General features: G+C 37.8%; 1 protein-coding gene across 11 annotated transcripts in view; it reads right to left on the bottom strand.

Moving 5' to 3' along the window:
• The window catches only part of GAB1 (GRB2 associated binding protein 1), a 100,848-nt gene that overhangs the window by 45,528 nt on the left and 39,681 nt on the right, over positions 1–15,639 (bottom strand). Inside the window, exon 1 of one of the 11 annotated variants that reach the window (XM_057419492.1) lies at positions 8,457–8,649. The exons of the other annotated variants lie outside the window; for them this stretch is intronic. The gene's annotated coding sequence lies outside the window, so the exon portion shown is untranslated. Of the gene's footprint in view, positions 1–8,456; positions 8,650–15,639 lie in introns of those variants that run through there. 11 annotated transcript variants of the gene reach the window in all.

Raw genomic sequence — 15,639 nt, 5'->3', positions numbered from 1 at the left:
AGGAATAAAATCAGCAAGGTTGGTTCTACAAGACGTTAGGACGTGTCTGAATCTTTTCCTAATACGTAGTGAGAAACTCTTGTTTTCAAAGCTACATCCCAGTGTGTAAAGGACATCATTTTCTTGAGGCACGAGAGTATTTCGATTTCATTTTTATGTAGCCCTTCAAACAAGCTACTGGAAAAAGGACATAAAGGACAAAGAGTGAGAACTACACCATCTTCCAGCTCTGAATTAGCACCATCAGCTTTGTGCTAGAGACTCACAAAACCCTCATTGTCAAGCAGGCATGCCTTTTTTGGGTACCAAGCTTAGGAAGCTGTTATGGAAAGATAATACAGAAAACAGGAGAAAGGGAAAAATGCCAGACAGCTCCATTAACATTTGTGATCCATTCTCTAACTACCACAGCTCTAAAAGTTACACGATTTTAAGGTAACTTCTATACTTTATAAACCAAGTATGTTTATTGCAGTTGTGAGTACAGTAACTGCTTTTAAATACTGAACTCCATGAATCAAGTCAAGGTCTCAAGTAACTGTTTCTACTTAACAGTAAGTTTAAGTGGGTGAGCAATAAAACACAGTAGAACCCCCTCTAATTTACATTTCAAACGTGAATACCTTCTAGTACCACAGCTGATAAGCACTCTTCAACAACAACCCAAAAAACACTAGCAAAGTTTGCTTCCTGTTTCCAAATCAAGTGACAACTTAGATGCTAGGATAACAGGAAATTTCAGTATCGGAGGCTCTCTCTCCACACAAGGTCGATCACAGATAACTGTTATGAACCAAACCACACAAAACTCTGTGAGGTTAAAGATAAAGCAGGTTTCTGAAGCTAGCCTTCAGTCATTCAGATGAAATTTTCAAAGCTTAAGTCAGGAGGAAATTGATTAGAGAGACAAGAGGAACAAGAGGAATTGAGAAGCACAATGCAATTTGTCTCACAATTTGTATAACAAAAAGTAATAAACCGTGTCAACCAGGCATCCCTCTTCTACAAGTTTATTTCTAGTACTGTGTTAAGGAATGAAAGATTCTTAGCATTCCTGACAATATCTGTGGAGTATTAATGAATAAATAAGTCTCTTTAAAAAAAAAAAAAAATCAGAAAAATCAACCAGCTAACCAGAATTTGTTTTCAGCCCTTCGGGCTACAAAATAGGAAATACAGAGTACTTAAAACACTGCATTTAGCCTACCAGCACCTGCTACTATTTTTGAAGAGTTTTCACATAGTGCGTATGTGAACATTTATTTCAGTCATATAATGAGTCACACTCACTGAAACTGGCACAGATTATATTCAAAAACAAAAGCAATTCCATAAACTACACACTAATAAGGCAGATACAAAGGTTCTCTGGATTACAGTACAAAGCACAATTTAGCAGCAGAATAAAGCTTAAAGCTAGACAAGCGAACTGACATCAGCACCCTTGCTAATCATAGTACAAAAGCGCCTCTATATTTTCTCAAAGTGCAAAATGAGCCCACATAAATCACTCTTTGTTATTTGAAAATATCTGGGATTCTTAAAGCTTGATCTATTTTTAACATTTCAGTATTTGTCATTGTAACGAAAGCTGTATACTGCCTCACTGAAACACACAATACTGTGCTATATGTGTAAGCAAGACAGCTTCTTCAATAATGGCTTTCCAAAAAAGAAATCTCTATCAGAAAGTATGCATATGTGCAAATATGTATTGCCATAAATTTAATATCCACAACCACCCTTAGCCATTTTTGTTTGAAAATTCTGCATTTTTTTCAACAGACCCTGTTACAGCCTACTCCTCACGATCACTAAAATGTTATGACTGGTTTAAGTCACAGGAAAATTGCAGGCACTATCTGTCACATTACTGATGTTATCAGCCATACATTATCAAATACTGATTTTCTGTGCTAAAAGGTCAACTGCATTAAGTTTGAGAAGTAAAAGAATAGCCAGTATGTGATTTAAACATTTTGTTCCAACACCATTATCATTTAATTATGGAAAAGATATTTGAGCAAATAGAGAAAGGGTGGGCTTTTTTAATGAAAGATTTTGAAATATATATATAAAATGTGTTACCAATATAAATAGAGTTTTAAAAACATGTTTTATAAATACACTAACACCTAGTTAGAAAACACTGCACGCAGATCAAATACCTAACTCAAAAGTAAAAATTTTCCTTGTAAAACTGTAGTACTGTAGTACAGCAAATGTCATGGGAATCAAGTACACCAAATGCCTGTGCAGGCTTTGTGAATTCTTACAAAACAAGGTTTAAGGAGGTTTGCTGCTTTTGTTTCAGACTATAAAGGCCTTGTGTGCTTCTCAGCTTGTTTTCTACTTTGAGCTACAAAGCGTATCAGCTGGCCTAACATAGGACATCACCATTCTTGCCAAACATTGTCCTGTTTGTATCATGAGACCATCATAACTACAGAAACAAGCTTGTTTGCTTGTTTTTTAGGTAGGCTAAAATGTGACAAGCTGCTCACCCACAGAGCATTTGCTCCCATGTGGTCAAGTAACTCTACTTACTGATAAACTAGTCAACCATCCTTCTTTGGTTTACTATTAGCCACAGTCCTCATGTCACTTAAAGCTTGTTTCCCTCTTTATCACATTTACAACCTTCTTCTCTTGGGTAGCATTCAGACAAAAACCTCCAAAATTCTTGAGCTAAGGCAAAGAGGGTATCACTTACATCCCTCTCTGGTAATACCTCCAATGAACGATCCGGAAGAAAACTATGTATCTCGGGCCTTCTGATCTCTTAAGTGTACAGACATTTGTGCTTAAGCTTTCATCTCTGTACTCCACAGACTACTTTGAAAGGACAGTATTTGGCATCCTCCTTCCCCAGAGAAGTCAAATAAGACTTGGAAGAAAGAAGTGACTCACCCAAGGGCACAGGGAAGGATCAAAAAGAACACCTGATGTTTTACAAACACACAACAAAACATTTCCTTGCTCCAAAAGAATGTATAAAGTAAGTGGAAGACATGCACAGCATGAACCAGACAGAAGCAAGGGAAAATAAGCAAGGGAGTCCAAGGTCACTTCAGGATGCTCTCCTGGACATTTAAGTCCTGAATCTACTGTTGAGGTCTTTCCACATGTCTGCTGGGATCAAGACTTAATTTCTTAATGCTTTTTACTCCCATCTATTTCATTCTATCCCTCTGCCTTCACTTGCTTTCCAGTGCAAAGGTTAAACAATAGTGGAATTGCTAGATGTCTCTGAAAAACAGGAGAAAAGATCACAACCAGAAGATGGGCATTTCTTCTTTTTGCCTCCTGATTTCTAGTGTCCTGGTGTTTTGTTCATCACAGGAGTCAAACACAGCTCTGGCACAGCTTCGCTGACTCATACATTTGACCTGTGCTCAACATCCCATTAGAAGCTGAAACAAAATAAAAATAAATGTTCCTTCACACTATGCTTCTTTTTAAATCCTGTCTGTGGTAGGCATGGACCAGTGATAACTGTCACTGATGAGCTTCATCCCACAAGGCACGTACTTGGGAGGACTGCCAGGAAGAAGCCAAAAGAGGTCACATTAGGTAACAGTGCTTCAAGTACAGAACTTTACTTTTCCTACTTGCTACTCTTCTGGTTTGCAGAACTAACTCCAACATTGTGAGATTTCAAAGTTTCACCTGAGAAATTAACACTTGGGTATTTCTACATGGAAATAAATTAAGGGTTGTTTTTCAGAAAGCATTTTCTGGAAATCTTTTTAAAACTCTCACATCCCACTTCCCCAGTGGCCATATCATGAGCACCTGAACTGAAAAATACATAATTACTACTTACTTCTGAAAGCTATTGTCATAGCACTTACTGGCATCTGCCACCCTCCTCTTCCCTAAAAACTATGTCTTTTTTTCCTTCTTTTATTTCTTTTCTGATCATAAGACAGAACAACTAAATTGAGCACAAAAAAAACACGTTTAGTGTCTTAACTGGAAATGCAATTTCTGCTGTTACAAGATTTGACAATAGTCTAAACATTCTACTTTTAGTAGCATAAATACTATGAAGTGTAAACAGATTACTGCAAAACAAACAAATGTGATACGAGGAAAACACTGAATACATTATGACTTTCTTTAAATACTTAAGACTTGTTTTCCAGGAAGCACCATCTTTTCTCAGTGAGCAAAATAAGGAAAAAACAGTCTCAGTGGAAATTTCCACTCTCCTGGCCATCATTCTGATCATCTGTTCCGAATACACACAAGGCCAAAATTTCCTGTTTTCAAACTATTGTCACCATTTTCTAGTCTTGTGCTGTTGATTCTAACTTTAGCTTGTCAAATAAACAAAAGAAAATACTGAAAATACAGCAGAACTATACTTCCACACAGATTTATTGTGAGCACTGTTTCATAACCAATATTTCAGCATGTGAATTAGTCTCCCAGTGTTACACCACCAATTAAAGTGTCAAAAAAAGTGCAAAATACAATTCAGACAGTGTAGCACTAACTGCTGCTTTATTTTGTGAATCTATATTTCCATTTTCCATAGGGCTTTATTTTCTGCCTTGTTTTTTTTGTTTCTTTGGGTTTTTTTTAAAGCCTTATGCCTATTCCCAGTGTAATTGTGCTGCCAGGTCTGCATCACCTAATTCACATTGAACTGATGCTTATTCTGTCTGGTAGCATCAGTCACTTTCATAAATACTTTTTCTGCAGTATGTTAGAGATTTTTCTAATGGCAAACACAAATTTTTCTCTGTCATACTGTGCACAGCAGAGAATTATTATTTTTTTTTTTTGTCAAAACAGAACCAGAATTTAGAGAGTTACACAGAGCAATAAAACAGATCTGCAGGAGAGCCAGGACCCTGAGCCTTCGTTTCACTGCCTCCAAGTTAGGATCCTATACCAGATCATCCCTTTATTATCCCATCTAATTCTGCCTATAGATATTATGCCATTTCTGGTCATTTGCAAACTTACCTTTTCACTTCTAGTTGCTCTACTTCACACCACCCACCCTATGTGGCTAAAACATAACTCCCTAACAGTTTTGCTAGCAACATGTTCCCAGATATTAGCTTTGCCATCCCCTCTCACTGCTTTGACAGCAAAGAAAATATAACACTTGTCACAGCATAAGGAGAAGTGTATCTGTTGTACGTCCCTTATCCACACGTCTACGTGGTCTTTGGTTTGCTGCCCTGTTTCTCAGAATATTTCCAGAATATGGTCTTTTCCTCCCTGATCACAAATGTGTTCTGATCATCTCCCTCTCTAGTCTCTCCCATATGCATCCTATTTAAATAATACTGCCAGGACAATTTCCCTTCTCTCATCCTGATCACATTGCCTTCCATTTTAAAGTTCTCAATTTATTGACTTGCTTTACTGCAGTTTTGAGCCTCTTTTCCTACTCTTACACTTGTTAGCGAAGCCAATGCGCTTACTTGACTGCCTCCCTCTTGCAAGTCACCTCCTATTGTTTTGCTTTATCACCGATGCAAGATTTGGTTTATTTTAACTTCTCTCCCACTCCTCTCATCCTTCTTCAACTTCTGAAGGCTCCCCAAATCAATAAGCAAGGGCATGACACCTCCTTCTGTCAGATTCCTCCTAAAGATCAACCTCTTTGATAGTACTTACAATCACCCAAACCAAATTGCAATTTGGCCTTGCATCAGATGGATTTATTCAAAAGGTAATGTTTTTGTGTCTTCATCAGATGAAGTTCGGTATGTTGTTTTGTTTTAAAGTTGCTTCAGTCTGTTCATCAGCTCTTAATTAGAAGTCACTCCTCCCCCACAAGTCTTAGTTTAAGACAGCAAAACATTCATGGTAGGTTATGCCCTTTTTATTTTAATGTGTTAAAATGTGTTTTTTAACATTAGTTATCACAAGGATTGCTACAGTGCTGACAAAACCCCCTTAACAAGACAACTAGAGAAAACACCAGCTGTGCTGTTTGAGTCAAGTTCCACTATTGTGAGCGCTCATGGTGTACGTTTTGACAAGCTGCATTAGAGCAATGCACAGAAAAATAAAAACTTTAGGATTTAAAAGACACAATAAACCCAAAGCTGAGAGGTCAAGCCTACACTCCATGGATACCAACAGCTTTCCCACTATTGGTCAGGGATGAAACATTCTACCATACATTTCTGTCTACTCATTTCTCATTTCCTAGGAGGACAGTCATTTTGAAGCGGTGCTTGTACCGAAGTGTGAAAAAAATCCCCATTCTTCCAGATAACAAGCCCAGTGCTTTTTATAGTATTTCGTACGGATTTGCAATTTTCCTTCCCCCCACCTTCTTACTTGCCCATGTAGTTATCTATCACCTGCAAAACGCTTACAAACAAGGAAAAGCAAAAACATGCAATCCTGACTATTGTGGATCTTTTAAAGGACACTGCAGTTTCAACAGACATACAACACACACTTCAGTGCTTCATGCTTGGATTACTCAAGCGTGCTCATGCTGCATGCAAAATAGATACTTCTACATATGACAGTGGCTAGGCATTCTGCACATCACCTCTTCAACAAAATACTCATAGGCTTAAATACTGTGTTTTGTACTCCCCATAAAAGAAAGGGGATTTGAGCTACAGAAGCAGTAGTGTCTCCAACTTCAATAGGGAATGATGAATAAAGGGGTATTTAGTAGTGAATTAAGGAGAACAGCGCAAAGATACCCCTTAATTTCTACAAATTGCCTCCCAACTAACCAGCCTGGTTTAACCTACTAGTTGTAGGCATAATGAAAGAAGCTCCTACACATCCATCAAACACACAGGGAAAAGTCTCCAAAGGAAATTCCAGACAATGTTTTAAATAATCTCTACAAATTAAATTTAGGACATGTTGACACTCCATCGTTATCCATTCCTCATGAGAGAAAGGCTGTACACTAGCTGACATATTTGCAAATTGAGGACCTGCAGACCAAAGCAGGAGCCTTTCTTGTAAATGAGCCAGCCACTGTTACAGCAATGAAAAGAGTGACACCTATTCAAGCCTCTTTACTCAGACACAGTAAAGCTAAAGGAAATCTATTGTTCTGACAAGGTATTACAGGGAGAATCAACACAGTACTTTTAAAATACTGTAAGCCATTGCAAGGAATTCCTTATTGTAAGAAAGGGGATGAATTAGGAAGGGCATGCTTAGTGTTTATATTTTAGAACTAAAATTACTAGCTTTTCCATTACAAATATACAGATCAGCAATGTGCATGAGCCAAGTGACTAGATATGGCTGGAAGAGCTGCTAAAAAAAAAAAAAGTAAAACCTAAGGTAAAGCAAAAGTCAGCACTGTATCCGATATACACATTCTCACTTTACATCACTGAAAATATTTGCTAACTAGGCTCACCAGTTTTTTCTGAACAAAACTGACCTGAAGAACTACAGCGAAAAATTGATTTCAAACCAAACAAGCACAAAATCAGAATTCTTTGCAAGACATTACAATATATAAATTGCTTATATTATGCTACTTAAACTGACTCCATTAAAACAAAAATGCTTTTTCCAACAGTGAAAATATACTTTTAGATTCAAGTAATTCACTGAGTAGTAGCAAAATAGTTAAGAAATCAAAAACCTGCCTCATCACATACCAATAGCATATTTACCTACATACCAGCACACTGGAAAATTAAGATGCTTTGGTATAATTACTTGGATTAGCTTACAAAAGACTCCTCTTGCTCTCATCAACTCACATAAAGTTTTCTACTGTTTCCTAGACTGTAACAGTACCCTCATGCCATATGTTATTAGGGTCAACAGCTTTGTAGAGTTTAACCACCGCAACAATTAATTTATCTTTTTTTTCCTCCCCGCCCCAACACAATCTCTGAATCGGGATTTGTTCTGAAACCAAATCCTTCACACAGCGTTGCCGCAACTGCTCACCACAAACACAGAGGAACCTGAGTGCCAGGACCAAGCCCTGGTCTGCTCACAGCAACTCCCGGCAAGCCTCCCTGGTGACAAAAGTGAAGTAGTCACAGCGGGGTCTTAACAGCCAAGAAAGCACAGGTGGTTCCTCAATAACCATAAAAATGTTAAGATAAACTAAGCATTTTAGAAGTTTGCATAAACACACCTATGCATGCCCATGTATGCCTGTAACAAACTGAAGCAATACATTGCAGGGCTTCTACTTACTTCATGGTATATTTATTTTTTTTTCTTTTTTCTTGAGTTAGTGACAAAAGATAACAAACAGAGGTTTACACTCGTGCTTCAGAAATACAGTTTACCCAGTCAACCTGTCAAAACAAAAGCTACACCTCTTTTTGAATAAAAAAAAACCACCCCAAAACCTAAACAGTTTCAAGTAAAAAGATAACATTCTTTAAGGAAGCCCCTGTTTACTTACTCCAATTCATTCTCCATAGGCATAAGTTACAAAGAAAAGTAAACAAGAACAGGGTTTTTTTCTAGTTTACCTCTTCAAGTCTTCAAAAAATTTAAGCAATGTCCTGGCCATTTCTGTAGTTGTGTCTACCCCAAAATAAGCAAAGCTTTCTTTTTCCTGCTGGCTTCCCACCTCACTCTACACCACCCTATCCTCATAACCTTTGACCAACAGGAAGCAGACACAATGGACTGAAAATAACAGCAATTGTAAGATTTCAAATGATTTAATACACGAGGGGTGGGCTTAAGATTTGAAAAACTTCCCCTGCTTTGGTTTTTTAACAGTTGCTTGAAACACATGTTATCTACACAGGCTTATATTTGTCAGAGATCCCAGCCTGAGAAGCAGGCTAAAAACTGAAACTTACAATTAAGAGCACATAGGTACAAATTCTGGCATATGTTCAGATTCTGCATTTATTAGGCTACTGTATACATATTTATACAGATATGTTATTACTAGGTAATTATATACAACTAAATTTTCTGACAGTGTAAACAACAGCAATAGAAGTTTCTTGCAGCATTGTGGTTTTGGGTTTTTTTTGGTGGGGTTGGTTTTTTTTTTTTCCAAGTATCTTCATTTACCTGAGCTTTTAGATCAGTAACAAGTAACCCTAACCCTATGTCCCACAGAATAATATGACATTCTGGTAAGAAATATAACCATCAGTCCGTTTCAACACTGAAGTTAAAGCTGTTAATAAAAAAAAAAAAACAAAACACATGGTGATGGAAAGCCACAGAACAACTTGCTAATACAAAAGAAAATCTGCTGATTATAAGTAGCTGATGTACACTTCGTGCTGTAGAAGGAAGGACTTTTTATCTTCTCCTCACATGAAAGCCCAAAGCAATGAACTCAAAGATAGCTTCATTACCAGTTAAAAATTCATGTGCTTTAAATTATACTAACATCTTGGCCTGAACAAGTGACGGTTACAGATTCCAAAGTCCAGATAGGCAATTAAGAGCGTTTCTTTTTATAAGTGCCTTTTTTTTTTTTGTCTTGCACCCCAAGTACCAGCTGGTTATTAGTTTGAAAACCCACAATCACATCCTGCTTCTGTCATTTCTCCTCAGAGCCCTCAGGTTCCTCCTTTGCGGTTACACCACAATACATACGGGTCATGGCGATAAGAGCAGAATGAACTAACTCAGAGGGACTCGCCTCTTGTCTAAGAGCTATACTGTGTCATCTGGAGAAGGGAATGGAGGGGATAACGAGTCAGCGTCATTTTTACACAGACTAAATATCTCTAACACAAGATGACTAAATCAAAAGTCCTTTCACAATCACAAAAGCTGGCAATGTCCTTTGCCTTGTAAATGCCAAGCAAAATTTTGAGTATGTTTGCTAGCCCAAGCACACATTTATTAAGCATTCACTATCCATCCACTGCACATTAGGTGCTGCTTGGGTTTCTTTTTAGAGGCATTTTCATCATGGAATTACAGTAGAAATATTATTTTCTTGGCAAGGGAAGCTCAGGCACCGCATTTCTGCAGGATAAAACCAGATCTACCTTGTCAATGAAGTATTTCATTAAGGTCTGCAAGTGCTCAAAATAACCACAGAAAAGCCCCTCATAATATATATCAGCATGGTATCCACAACAACTTCCAAATATATGGACATCCATATTGCATATGAGCAAGCTTTTGTGCACAGCAGCAGAAGCCGTCACTGACACACTGTAACAGTAGCTTGAACTACAAATGGTTCAACAAGGACACTAAGTACAAGGGTCTCTGCAAACCTGCAGTTTAGGAGTCCCCTGAAACCACTTTGTCTGCTAATAGGATCCTCCTTTTCCCTTCCCCCATTTTAAGACACAACCCGATGCCATCACACCAAGGAATAACAGAGAAAGGATATCCTGCCTAGATTTTCCATTATACAGATCAAATCATCAATCCAGAGAGGTCTTTTCTTGCACATAGGATAAAAAGAAGATGCTTCCAACTGATAAACCCTGAGAGGAAGCAAGGTTGGCTCCACAACTATTTTTAAGTAGTTAGCACTCACACAATGGCCTAAAATTAATGGCCAACCCCCAGGGTCCATGAAGCCTTCGTTTAAAAAAAAGCATTGGAAAAAAAATAAAAATTAAGGAGTTAGCATATTTGAGGGAGAAAATTTTAAAAAAAAAAAGGGGGTGGGGAGGAGGAACAAAAGAACTAGAAAGTGGCAGATACTATCATCTTCTTCCCAGATTCACCTTGAATTAAGTTTGTATGTTAAGTTTAAGTAAGCGAAAAGTAAGTGAAGAGAGAAAGCTGTATGCTGTTTTCACTAAAAATGAAGCATTCCCTTCAACAATTGCTGAGAGAAAACCTACTTTACAGCTCTTGTCATTTTGACTAATACACCTCTGCTGTATCATATGACAAAAGGTAAATAAACATAAAAAGAATAATACCTTTATGTAAAGGTATCATGAAAGAAAGAACTTGTTTCTCAGACTGAATTTCCAAGACTGGCTATCACAGCTGTGCTGCAGCTCCCAGCTGAAGAGCTCCCTACATCTCACCACCTAACAGACAAAGAGCATTTAGTTTATCAAATGGCCAGTGTTTCACATTTAGCTCAGTTAAAAGCATCCCACATCTAGGGCTTCATCTAAGCATGGTAAGTGAAGTCCTATTTTTGCCTCTGGGTAGATGATAAATACAAACATCTTTGTTATCATCTATGGATAAATAATTTAAATGGCATCATTTCAACATTAAATGCACCGAAAATGCAGATCTCATGCCAGGCATTTCTTTGGATAAAGAACAATATGAGGCAAAAGACCTTTTAAAAAATCACCTTTTTAATCTAAGAAATGCCCAGAAACTTGAGATGTTTCAAATATTACCATTCATCTCCACCCTTTAGTGCTAAGAAGGATTTCTTCATATGAGCATTTATCCTTCTGGAGGTTTTTTTTTGTTGTTGTTTTTAATAACATCATCCTTCTGATGAATAACTAACAGAATCATGGAAAACAAAAATGGCCTAGAACTTCTGATCTCATCACAAACTACTCCCCTCCTCCTCTGTGCACTAGATAAAAAGTGAACAATCAGCCTGCTGTTTGCTCTGTACAGTGAGATTGTTCATGTCTTCATTTGTACCAGATCACAGCATGGAATAGAGAAAAACATGAAAAAAAGATTAAATAAAAAATATATTATTAAACCACCAACACAGCTATGAGAACTTAAACCCAATCAGATTTTTATGATTCATTTTGTAGTTTTGAGCATATTCAAGTACATTTACCTTATCTGGCTTGAAAAGTACCTCACATTTTTAAGCTTTGCTTTTTGACATGAAAAGCAAGCACTGCATTATCCAACTGCTTTTACACATTTTTGTGAGAGTTTCCTAACTAGTTTCACTTACTGTGAATGTTTAATTTTTAACTCACATGCAGCAAAGGAACTCTAAAACTGTACACCTTGTTACTTTATTTATTGGCTCTCTATACATCTAAACAGCATCTACTTTGTTTACTGGCTAGGAGCTCTTACTACTGCCAGCACTTCAGGAACAATGACTGTAGAAAAGGGAAACATGTTTTTCTACATTGTTTGTCATCTAACAGAACTATAAGGTACACATGTACCAGTTTGAAAACATTCTTAATAGCTGGTAACCTCAAATGGACAAAACAACCTACTCAGCAGCTATTTCATCTGAACTCATAACTTAACCCTTTTCATTCTGGAGTTATTTTGAAGTAATAGTGACCACAAGATTTTCTACAATGCTGATTATTGTTCAAGTATCTCTATCATAATAACACTGAAGAAGCGCATGCTATTTCTAAAGATTACCATTTTTCAGTCCTTACAATGGAAAGAGCTTTGGGGCAAGTGCAAGAGCCCTGAAATCAGAAACAAGATTTACTATCTTGTACAGCATTTTCCAGCTCTTCACATATGTATCTCACAGCACCATTTACATGAACCCAGTAAGATACACAACTTACTTGATTTTAAATACAGATGTAAAAAAAACAAAAAAACAAAAAAATATGCCACTATAATAACATACCAAGCTTCAAGCAGAAAAAGGAATTGCCTCATTTTCCCCATCACTTACAGTGGCCTCAAAATCTTTCCTCTCCTAGGGAATTCTGGTGCACCTGCACTAGGTGGTGTGACAAGGATCCCCTTGTCTGTGGGGGATAGCAAAGTGAGAGAGATGCTGCCAGCTAGGCCAGGTGCCATTCACCTGATCCTCTGAGCACACCTCCCTCCTGCTCACCAGCACTGCCAGCAGTGCTGATGGAAGAGAGGCCAGCGTTCTGTTTCAAGTAGGTGAGATTCGGCAGGGGAGCGCACTTGTACCTCCAACATCAGGTCTCAGATGGGTTTCCTAAGCTGTTGTTTATCCTCAAAGCTAGATAAATGTAAAGCACATATTGAAGTCTACAAGTGGATGGCTCCCCTAATTCAACTCATCCACCCTCCTTTCAGACCTGAAAGGCTCACAAAAATATAGAGGGGGAAAAAACTAAATTAAATGGCTACCCTAAGCAATATTCAGATGACCTTCATATTTGAACATGCTGAGTTTGCCTCTGCTGCACTCCTCTTCCTTCTAGAAAGCTGCAGAGCTGAAGCTGCTTATTCACTATGTGAATCATGACAGAAGAACTGGTGAGACCAATAACAACGTGAAATGATAATTTTCATAATCACTGATTTAGAATTATTACATCTTCACTATCACTGACTGCGAACACAAGACACCTACTAACGTCATGTTATTTGTACTGCTGCAGTCAGCTGCCTATCAGGCAGGTGCCACTTCACTGAAGCTACTACATGATTTGAGAGCACTTATTACTGCTCTTGATAGGCAGGGAGGCCAGAGACTGAGCAATATAGAAACAAATAATTCTCACTTTTGATAACAGGCTGATGTGTCAGAGCAGTGGTAATGTCCATTCTTACTCTCCATTATAATTTTCCTTCAGAGGAAAAGACAGATTTCAGCAGACTGGGAAAGTCAACTCAGATTTTACTAAAGAAAAATCATATCACTTCACAGTGAAGATCAGAAGATTTTGAGGATGGGATGATAAAGCCAGAGTGTTTAAAGTTTAGTATCACTTCATTCTGGTTCAGAAACATGCACTGCTTTTTTCTGTTGTTGTTCTTTCAGAAGCTACAAACTTTGAAGTATGAAGCCCCATGGCATGCTAGGAGTCTAAATACTGCCAGGACCACTCACATCAGCTACTGATGGACACCATCCAAATTGTTTCAACCCAGTGGAAAGTTATTTTGGTGAAAAAAGTCACTGAATCAAAGTAACAATAAAGAGTACTTACACCAAAGTCTTGGCACCTAAACCAAAATACACCAATTGATCAATTTCTTAATCACTTTGTGATTAAGAAATAAGCATAAACAGCATAAGCAAACAGTTTATTCACTCACTATATTATGAATGCCCTCCCCACAGAGGCAGGGATAGATGATTTTCTGCAGTAATGTGTGCTTGAACTACAAATACAAACTAAACACCTTCTGCCTGAGCAAGGCGATGACAGTATGTGATGCTGTTTGGAGGAAAAGCTATAGCTGAACTTCTCTGAGCATTTAAAAGAGGTATCACATCATACCAACAGAATTAATAGAATTCCCACAGAACGTAAAAGAAGTTTCAGTGATTTTATCAGACATGAGCTGGCAGGGTAGAGAAGCATATACAAATGACTGCTTTCTCTTTGATTCACAATATTTAGATTGTTATTTCCAGCCCAGGTTAAACAAATTGGTGTTATGATACTATTGTTAGGCTAGATGTATAAACACGCTCATGCACTTTTGGAGGCAGGCCAGCCAGCTCAAACAACAGATTACAAAAGAAACAGCAAAGAGCTACTGCTCAGGTTCACCCACTAGGCTGTTAAGGAGAGGGAAGCAGGGGGTGGGAAGGAAGAAAACAGCGCAGAACAACAGCTGAGCAAAATATTTTGTGAACATGCTATTTTAAGAAGTGTAGAAGGTTTCTTCAAAAAAGGCTCAAGAGTTGGTTTATACTCAGCAAAATACCTCCTGAAGATTTCATACAGGGACAGATACATCAAGCAGTATCAATCAGCGTGCTTCACTCAAGGCAAAATCAACAAAGCACTGGATATAGATTTCTTAGAGTGAAAAAAAAATTAGTGCTCAAAGCACAAATCACTCATCAGCAAAATTTTACTCAGTAGAGAAAACTATTTGTTTTCTTTATGAACAAAGATCTGGATAGTCCAGATGTCCCACTTTGCCACTAATGAGAAGGGCTCAGTCTTACCCCTCTCTCTTCTGCTTAAGCACTTGACCCTAACTTTTCACTTCACCCAACATGTCTCTAAAAAATTACATTAAAAGAAATGATATATTTTTTCTCAATTCAATCAAAGCAGAAATGTTTTGAGACAGGTTATTTAAAGTCTTTTACTGGGGCACTCAATTTACAGATACGGAGTTGAAAGCAAGTATATATGAACCAACAGACATCATGGGGTTTTCAGGTATTATGGATTTTTCAGCTATTACAACCAGCCTATGTAAGCAGAAAAAGAGGTACAACTTTCAAATAAGAAATGCAGAGTAACATACAATCATAAAATTTATCTCCCCAGCTTACCCTCCATCTTAGTGAAGCTGAAGTAATATATCTGTTCCAACAGCCAACAGGGCTGGGGTATCAACCCTGCAAGTTCATTTTTTTAAGTATACTCAGCATGCAGAGAGAAGAAAACCATGTGAAGAAGTAAAGCCAGTAACTCATTCTCTTTGAAAAGGGCCTTTGAAAAGGGCCATAAATTTCCCATTTATGATTTGCTCTCCTCTGTTCATGGCAGACACTCTGGAAAGACTAAGATGGGTTGCAGTCATACCAACAAAGGAGGTGTCTATTTTCATTATCGAAACACTTGCCTTGTTTCAGGAAACACTCCAGTTTATTTTAAATTCCCTTTGGAGGAACAGGTCCTTCAACAGCAAAAATATAGCTGTGTACCAAGGATTTGCTTAGCCCATAAAATAAAAAGTAACTGCAAAGAAGTGCCATTACCTGAGTACCCTCAGGCATCTTGAAAGTCAGGACTCCACCAAGGTCTCCTAATAGGAGAACTTGAGATACTTCAGCTCAACCAGCACACTTGTGAGCAAGTTAAAGTTGGAATGGAAAGCATAATAGTCAAATAATTTACT

This window comes from Pezoporus wallicus, unplaced genomic scaffold, assembly GCF_028554395.1.
Source record: "Pezoporus wallicus isolate ANWC-B61680 ecotype Strahan unplaced genomic scaffold, APGP_CSIRO_Pwel_v1 contig_6597, whole genome shotgun sequence".
In the NCBI taxonomy this organism is placed as follows: Eukaryota; Metazoa; Chordata; class Aves; order Psittaciformes; family Psittacidae; genus Pezoporus; species Pezoporus wallicus.
The sequence above is the reverse complement of the archived record's forward strand: the minus strand, read 5'-3'. Positions and strand labels throughout refer to the sequence as shown.